A 10,017-nucleotide genomic window follows, 5' to 3' on the forward strand; every position below is an offset into this window, starting at 1 on the left:
CATATCAAGGTTTCAGTACAAGCTTAGATAAAATGCATATTAAATAACTACTTCTGGATTAATTTCATAATTCGGAGAGTCTCCTTGAAGATTATTGAGCAAAAAACTCCATACGAGACACTCTTCGGGTGAAAGCCCGATTATGACCATATATAAGCCTTTGAGTGCTTGGTTTATTATGCAAGAAGCACATAAACTAAAGGTGTGGGGAGATGGGCCATATTCATAGGATATCTGCAAGGTAAAAAGGGTATCAGATATTCGGCATCAATGATAGGAAAATAATTGTGTTTAGAGATGTGCAGTTTGTAGAAAGTCTATCCCTTTTACCTATTCCGATTCACGAAGTAAGTAAAATTGTAACACCCCGACTCTCAGGTATAAACTTTTCAGTCTTATATTTCCATTTGAAAGGTCGACTCGACGAGTTGGATGCCCTGACTCGTCGATTAGGCATGGATTTGGCCGCGTGTTTTAAGTGACCAACTCGACGAGTTGGAGCTGGAGGATGAAACACTAATTTCCAGGGTTTTGCACCCTATTTAAAGGGGCATTAGGCTCCCTTAGCCTCCCTTAAAACCCCCTTTGAGTCCAGAAACCCTAAACCTCATTTTCTCTCCATTTTGTGTGATTTTCAAGCTTGGAAGGTGATTTTGAAGAAGAAGGCTTGAAGTATAAGAGGACTGAAGTATAGAGGAGCTGGTGGATCTGACTCTTCTGCTTATTGGCATCATTTTGTAGGTAACAAGTCGTTACCTTGACTTTCCTCCTTCTAGATCTCTTTATGTTTAATATTAGGGCCTTTCTAGCATGTATGTGAACCATTTTCGGGCATGGGCTAGGATTTGGAGTTGCAACTTTAGATCTGAACTTATCTTGGTCTCTATAACTATAAAGTTTCCAGCTTTAGCAAGTATGAGCTTTTCCCTTAGAGACTTACAGGATCCAACACACCTTGCGGTGTAATGTCAATAATCCCCTACTATCATAGTCGAAGGAGGAAACCTAACCCACTATACGCTCGCTCTTCCGATGTTACTCCTTCATAGCCTCCTACTGGGCCTCTCGGATCTGCTCCAATAATGGGGTCACTACGGTCATCCTCATGCAGGTATCCCTGATCGGTGCTGCCTTGCGGCTAAGCACGTCGGCCACAACGTTGGCCTTCCCCGGGTGGCTGTGACCAATCTTCGCAAGGCCCTAATATCCTCATATGAACGAATTCCTTGCAACAGGATCACATCTACTTCGTCTGAATGTACTATCTCGAGATGGTCTGATTCCCTGACAGACCACTCATACTGAATCATCATCGACGAATCCAATCTATTTATCCCTCAACTGTCTACTCAACTTCTGATAGTTCGAGGTTCCCCCTGTAAAACTGAAATCACCGACCCGATTATCCCTGTGGGTTATTTAGCATAACCCAAGCAATCTGCTATTCCGTCTGTACTTGCGACCCAAAACACAATTACTAATACTGCTCAATCACTAAAATTGCCCGAACACTGAACTGCCTGAAGCAGTATGTTGCCGCATGGTTGCTTTCTAAAATCTAATGAGACCTCCCTGGTCTCCATTCGTTCACCAATTATCTGAAATATCGGGTTCCTGCCCGGCTGCGGAGCCAATGGTCTCCCACTTAGTCGCCTCACACGACTTCTGAATGAAATCCTTCTCTGGAACTAGTTTCCACTAGTTATCATGTCACTATGGCTTTTAACAACCTCCCGATCCAACCGATCGGGTCCGCGTGTCGAATCCTGACGTCGTCAAATCCAAGACTAAAAGTGGTTGCTACCTAACCAATGGTAGCCTTACATTACAACGCCCTTAAGCAGTCCATTACTTCCCTGATCTCATAACTGTAGTGGCGTTCCTACAGTCTTATCACTGGCTCAACCAGAGCTAATCCATCTGGGTAATACCGAGATCCAATATGTGGATTTCCATATCCTCACTGCTGCGCCCGAACTGATGGGTACTACTGTTCCTTCCGCGTTCTAACAACACACTCATGCCATCTACCAACCTAGTGAATGCTACGACTATACTCGCAGACTTACAACACTCTATCACTATCTGCCAACCTGGTGAATGCTACGGCTACACCCGCAGACTTACAACACCCCTCACACTATCTGCTGCTAGTGAATGCTACGGCTACACCCGCAGACTTACAACACTCTAACACTATCTGCCGTTAGTGAATGCTACAGCTACACCCGCAGACTTACAACACTCTAACACTATCTGCCAACCTGGTGAACGCTACGGCTACACCCGTAGGCTTACAACACTTTCCATACTATCTGACTGCTAGTGAATGCTACGGCTACTCCCGTAGTCTTACAACACTTTCCAACCCGGGTCGAACACGCACTCGACCTAACCCTCAACTGAACTCGAGTCCTAACCGGAACTCTAACTTGGTTCCCGAAACCTGCTGTCACGTGACCCCACTGTATCAGTACCGCACCCATGCCCGTGATCAAAGCGTCACCGTAAACCACAAAATCATCTACACCCTCTGGCAGGGTGAGAATCGGTGCCTCACACAACCACTGTCTGAGTGTCTCGAAGGCTGCCTGCTGCTTAGGCCCCCAACGAAAGGCCACCAACTTCTTGGTCAGTCGGGTCAAAGGAACCGCAATCTCGGAGAAGTCCCGTATAAATCTCCGGTAATAACCTGCTAGACCCAGGAAACTCCGAATCTCAGATGGAGACCTCGGAATCTCCCACTGCATCACAGCCTCTATCTTGGCCGGATCAACTAAAATACCATTCTGGTTGACAAGGTGCCCAAGATATTGCACCCCGCGCAACCAAAACTCACATTTGGAGAACTTTATAAAAAGTCTCTCCCACACTTAGATTCGACTAAGTCTTCACATTACATGAGAATTGAAGGATTCCCAATCCTTCTCGCTTTCTAATATCCCACTGATGACAACCTGTGCCTGCCAATGCTAGCGCTTAATCGCCGATTAAACCTTGAGATCTCCCATCCTCGGAAATCTCGATGAGTATCCTTGAAATCTGATCCAGTCTGACACCTCAATCTATCTAACATGCTATCAATTGAAGACCTTAATCTTCACTCTAGCTGACGAATCCTCGTCCCCACTCCCAATCTTGCAGTACCACTGAACTCTAACCAAACACAGCCCATGCGAAAACACAATTCTCTTGAACATCCAATGACCAATCGCTTATGCATATAACAACCGCGACTGACATTACCCTCTTCCTGTCACCAGTTCTGTCCTAGCGACGGTAGTGCCTTGAACTCCAAAGTTCATCCATAAACAATTACCGACCATACCTGAACAATGATAGAACCTGTGAACGCTGACTTCATTGGAGAACAATCACTCCAACCCTGATCGAGTATCCTCTAAATAATACTCCGTAATATGCGTCCCTCTTTGGGTTCATCAAGGACCTTTCGGCATGCAGGATGACATATATGATCCTTGGTAACCCAAACACTAGCAGAAAACCGACCCGAGGTCTGACTTATCCAAACTCACTCACAATTCCAAAGCGGCACGTATTCCAAACATCCACCTAATATCATAGAAGATGACATACCCGCAACATCTAGAGGAATACTGACCCCCTTCTGCTGACATGACCAATCCTGCTACCCTGTAGTAGCCTAAACCCTTGGAGTGACAAACTCCCTCGTGTACTTTCTCGTACGCGCTGCAGTGACTCAGGCCTTGCTGGCCTTTCACCCGATGATCAGAAGTCATGGGTCTCTTCCCGGGACCCTCTACTATACGCACCTGGCACGCACCTCTCTTTCCAGGGTGCTCCCAAATCGATCCCGCATCTGCAACTCTTGGAAATCATATCCTTCAGGGTCTGACACCCTGTCACACTCACTAGCTCGCTTGCCAATGGCTAAGCTGCAACAACTGGAACATCCTCTGTCCCTAAACTGGGTCACAAACTCTTCCCTGAAGCTTCTTAGATTCTCCAAGACTCTCACTGATTCGAGTATGGATCCTGCGCTTTCAGTAGTACGAGCCCAATACTACCTTCCACACCTATCCATACTTTCCTCCGCAATCCTCCCGAATCCTCCAAGTCACTTCCTCAAACTGGTACACCCAAGTCTCACTGAACCTCACTACTAACTCACTGAAATATATTCTAGGCTTCCCTAGGTTCCCAAACTCACCCAGTCCTCAGCTGCTGAAAGATTCCTAGTAATGTCAACTAGCTACCTCATGAATATAGCCACATGCAATAAAGATCAGATAATCCTTTGAGTAAAAGACCCATCCCTAGAACGGTTGGACTCAGACAAGAGCTGCGCAATAGGGTCAAGTCTCTCACTCTGATATTATCCGGCATGTGTCCCATGTGACCTAGCATATTCACTTAATAGCTAACTCACATCACAAAGAGTCCCACAAAGCACAAAGCAACAGCATTCAGACAATGGAAAATCTAACCATCATATTCCAATCAAACCATTCTATCCTCTAATCAAGAATCTATACATGCAATTCAAAGGCTCATACAATCAGGCATAACCTAAACAGGCTATCATATTACTGACTGATCGGTACTAGCATGCAAGTCTACAAGCACATACAATAGGCATATAAGGCATCCTCCTAGATCCTTAGCCCTAATCTAGCATGCAATTCTCATAATCATATCATAACATAACATATCATAACATGTATGGGTATCTTGGGGAAAACTTACTTGAGCTCGGCTGATTGCACGCATCACACACCTTGTTCTTTTCAAAGTTCCTTTTTCCCTTTTCAAATCTTTTCAAATTTCTTTTTATAAAATGATTTTACTTTTGAAAATTTTCATACCAAGTCCTTAGTTTGAGTTCAAACACACCCGAGAGTGTGCCCGAATCCCTCAAACCAAGGCTCTGATACCAACTTGTAACATCCCAAAATTTAAGGCCAAAAATTTCGTTTTAATTAAGTTATTATACAAAACCATCAGTATAAAAACATTCATATTAATATCTCATGTCAAAACCAAAGTGTCAATAATCAAAACATATTATCATAAAACCATATCAGAGTGTAATCCCAAAGATCTCATGTGCGGAAAACATAGTGTGATGCGCTGCGATCAAGCCGACTCCTTTCCTTTGAAAACGAGTACCTGAAACCAAAACTGTAAACCGTAAGCACGAAGCTTAGTGAGTTCCCCCATAATACCACATACCATACACATATAATGAACAGCTAGGACATACGGGCCTCGCCCACACTCATGGAGATACGGGCCTCGCCCACACTCCGCTAGTTGGGAGATACGGGCCTCGCCCACACTCCACTATCTCTGAGATACGGGCCTCGCCCACACTCAGCTACTAAACCATAACATACAAGTATCACACAGACAACGAGTATAAACAATTCTATCATACAAGCATATATCATAATCAAACTCAACTATGAGATAAGGACTCTGCCCACACTCCAATACTAACGTATCATCTATACGGGCCGGCCTTGGTGCCTTAGACCCATTCCTACTGGAAGGAAACTCACCTCGTAAGACTGACTGCTGGAAAGCTGCTCGGGAAGTCTCTGACTGCTGCTGCTCCGTAAATCCTCCGACTATAAACCCCACAAAACACTCAGTCAGAATCTGATATCTACTCTTAGGGTAAAATGACTATTTTACTCCTAACCAAGACCAAGTCAAATTCAAAGTCAACTTCCAGTTGACCCGACTCGCCGAGTTGGGCCGTCAACTCGTCGAGTCCCTATCTCTTCAACCGTCCTCTTCCACGTCCCTACTCGTCGAGTTTAACAACGACTCGACGATTTCTCCTTCTAACACAACCTCGGATGAACCTTCATCCGACTCGCCGAGTGGTATGAACACTCGTCGAGTCCATCGTCATCCTATGAATACGTCCTGGCCTCGACTCGCCGAGTTGTATGAACAACTCGTCGAGTTCCTCTTCAAGGGTTGGGAGATTGCCTTGGACTCGCCGAGTCTGCTCGTGCACTCGTCGAGTCCTATGAACTCCAGGTCTATGGCTTATCCCAATACGTTTGGGTCACTCCCTGGACCCTCTAAAACCTTTCTTTCACTCAACTGGTTCCCATGAACCATAACAGAAAAGGGGAGTCACGCCTCGGACTCGCCAAGTCCTAAGAGCGACTCGCCGAGTCGAGTTTGTCCAAGTCTTATTTCCTGATTTCCAGCGTACAACTCATGACCAAAAGGTAGATCTAGGCTCCTACAATCGTTCTAGCACGTAAAGTTACAAACTTTACGTGCATGCATGGGGCTTTGAGTCCAAAAGGCCCTAAAACAAGCTCTTGGGTTGCATGGAGTCTTTCTTGGGTGTAAAAGCACCCACTTTCTATCTTGTGACCCCTCTAAGGACCTAGATCCGAAACCTTGTCCCCAACGATGCTTGCATTCATGGTTGGTTACCTAAAATGGCTTATAAAAGCCCTAAATCTCCACAAAATGGGATCTAGCAAATGAACAAGCAAGTTAGCAACTTTATACCTTCCGAGGACTGAAAATGAAGCACAAACTCGAACCCCTCTGGTCTCCTCTTGTTTCCTCAAGCTCTTCTCCTTCCTTCTTAAGACTACCAACACCAAAATCCACCAAAATGACTTAGATTGCTTCAACAACGGCTAGGGTTTCAAAGGGAGCTTTTCTGGGAGCATATTTGTGGCCGCAATAAAGTCGTTTAAATAGGATGTAAACCCTCAGATTAGGGTTTTTGTCCGGACAGTAACTACTCGTCGAGTCCGGACGCCGACTCGCCGAGTAGCTCATTAAACTCACGCGTCCAAGATACTCCTACTCGGCGAGTTGGACCTCAACTCGTCGAGTCCCAGACCAAAATGCAAGATCACTTAGATAAAATACATACCAGGAATCGGGTGCTACAAATCTTCCCCACTTATTTTAGACTTCGTCCTCGAAGTCTGCTGCTCGATCCTGGAAAAGTTTTGGGTAATGCTCCATCATCGGTATACCAAAACAAAAGTTGTCAAGCAATTCAATCTCGATTATCAGCACACGCCTACATGTTTAGATCTGGTCAATCATCGGTATTGTGGTCCACTTAAACACGAAGGATATTGACAAGTTGTACAGATTATACATGACAAGACATTGTACTTATATTTCTAAATGGACCATTTAGCTGATGACGACCAAGGATATTGTTGTCCACTTAAATTCAACAGCGAGATCTACAGACAACCTATTAAATGGTTCAATTTTAGATGTACTAGAACGTGTTCCCCACTTCCCAATATACCCTGGTAATCAACAACTTCTAAAGAAATCTTTACTTTAGGTGAGTACACAATCATTAAGAGGGAAGTCAGATTTAGAGATAGGTGCATATGTTGTGACCCAGGTCGAATCTCTTCCAATCACACAGAGGGTACAACATATGGCTAACTAGAATAGAGGGATTGAGAAGTAGAATGTTGCATATGCTGTAATCCAGGTCGGATCTCTTTCAATCACGCAGAGGAGACAACATATGGCTAACAGATAGAAATAATTGCATAGATAAGAAGATGCATAGAAATAGAGTTGCATATGTTGCATTCCATATCGGATATGTTCCAATCACACAAAGGTAGCAACATATGACTGACAAATAGAAAGCAAGAAAATAATTTCCTACAGACCTACTTTATCAGAACCCCTCAGTCGCCCTATCAGTACCAGAATTAAGGGCATGAGTCCATACATCGAGGAAATGTTAAACCACAATTCTAGATACATATGACTGTAGTGTATCCTGCAGGTTCTCATGTTTATCTCACTGCTCAAAGGCCAAGTGGTAAGGGCGTGGGTTGTGTATGTAAGAGACCTAGGTTCGATCCTTGCTACAAGCAAAACTTTTGAATATATGCTGCTGGACGAGAACCTGCGAGGACCGCAAACGAGCATTGGCCGAACACGTGCTGCTGACCGAAAATGGACCGAACTGAAACGTACCGAGGCCGAACACGTGCGCGACGTCCGAAGCTAAAAACGTTGCTGGGCCGAAAACTTGTGAGACCTTGGACCGTAAACCCCCGAACCGAAAACGAATTTCGGCTGTAAACTCCGAGGAAACCCTCTCCGAGTTTTCGGCTGTCGCCATGCCCTCGATGGAAGTCGCAAAATTACGTCAAAAAACAGCGTTTTTGTCACTTTTTAGCTCCAAAGTCGATCAAAAAGCTATTTTTATCAAGAACACGAAGAACAAACCCCCAATATTTCTTCAAAAGCTATCCAAAAACGTAAAATCCTTCAAGAAAAAGTGCAAAAACTCTCCAGATCTTGCAAAAAAGATTGATAGAATCCAAGCTCTGATACCAACTGTAAGTCCCCAAAAATCGCTTGATGTATCAGTCAGATCCACTTGATGGTGCGAAATCCCAATCAAGAGGATGATGCAAGATCAAATGGAGAAGAAGAAGAAGAAGAACTTGATGAATCTATGATGTATTCAATAATATGAATGATGTTCCACACACATAAGATCCACACACACACACTCTTCTTCTCTCTAGTTTCTCTCTCTACAATATGATTATGAATGAATGCTCTACTAGACTCCTCACCCTTATATATATATATATACATATATATATATATATATATATATATATATATATATATATATATATATATATATATATATATATATGAATGGATGCTTGCTGATTCCTAAGTAGATTTTGTTGATCCATCATCATAACTTGGTGCTCTCTAAGCATATTTCGTTGCTCCTTTATTTCAGCGTCGGTATCATTGTGCCTCTTCTCGGGCGCAGCCACAAATCTTGTAAACATATCTTCCAAATCAGATTTCTTCTCTAGCATCGGTTCCTCCTTTTGATAAAAGCCTCTATCTTTTTGCTTGTACTTTTCCTCCTTTGCCTTTTTATACTCTTCATATGGTAGCCATTCTTTCCTGGGTTTTCGCCAATTGTCATCATACCTATCACCACTTGAATAGCACACTTGCACTTTCCGGTTCCCGTTCTCGTGAAGATCATAGTCTTTAGTGAGGTGAGGCCCTCTACAGTTTTCACAACCCACCCTAATGGCGTGGATGGATTGGTCCATCTTAGTCATTCGTCGATCCAAACTATCCAACTTATCCATCATTGCTATCATATTTTTAGTAACTGAGTTCATCACACCCCTACTTAGTTCATTCCTTGGATTATGATATTCTCTAGAATGTTTAGAGAATTCTTCAATGAGCTCTTTTATCACCGGGGGTGCCTTCTTCGCGAGAGGTCCTTACGAATCAAGGAGCTTCCTAGTTGTTACATTTACTCCATCATAGAAGATAGAGACTTCTTATTGACTATTCAAGTCATGATGTGGGCAGTTCCTTAGTAAGCCTTTATATCTCTCCCATGCCTCATAAAGTGACTCTCCAGCTTGTTGTTTAAAATTAGCTATGGCTTTCTTTAACTTGGCTATCTTTGAGGGAGGGAAAAATTGGTCTATAAATTCAGTTTTCATTTTGGCCCAAGTAGTGATGGATCCGGGAGGAAGTGATTTCAGCCAATCCTTCGCAGCTCCCTTGAATGTGACTGGTAGCATACGTAGCAAAACAGTGTCGCGGGCCACATTAGGGACATTGAAGTAGTCGGCTATGTCATTGACCTCGTCAAGATGCTTGTATGCGTCTTCATAATCCTTCCCGTAGAATGGGATCTCCTTAAGTTGTGCGAGTATGTGGCCTTTAAGTTCACTCAAATAAGTCGCGCATCGTCGCACACTATAAGTCGCATGTAACAAACTTATTCCACGTCTAACACCATGATCTTGGTGCTTCCTCTCTCACAGTCATCATGGTTCTCTTGTGCTCGGACGATCGATGAAGTGTTACCCACATTACATCATGCTATAGTGAGGATACCCTCCAGCAAGGAGGTCATCCCGGCATCACCCCTGCTGCCTACTACCTTTCAGCATCTCTGTTTCCTGGCTCTCGGAAACGGTCTTGCTATGCAACCTTACCTTT

The 10,017-nt window shown here is 43.9% G+C and overlaps 1 non-coding gene across 1 annotated transcript; it reads left to right on the forward strand.

Annotated features, from left to right (window-relative positions):
- The first annotated feature begins 9,357 nt into the window (after window positions 1-9,357).
- LOC145118331 (small nucleolar RNA R71) lies at window positions 9,358-9,464 on the forward strand. The gene has a single exon (XR_013713287.1). It is a non-coding gene; the product is annotated as a small nucleolar RNA R71 (small nucleolar RNA).
- The last annotated feature ends 553 nt before the right edge of the window (window positions 9,465-10,017 follow it).

Source organism: Lactuca virosa, chromosome 5 (assembly GCF_052849685.1).
Source record: "Lactuca virosa cultivar CGN04683 chromosome 5, Lactuca_virosa_CGN04683_v6, whole genome shotgun sequence".
Classification (NCBI taxonomy): Eukaryota; Viridiplantae; Streptophyta; class Magnoliopsida; order Asterales; family Asteraceae; genus Lactuca; species Lactuca virosa.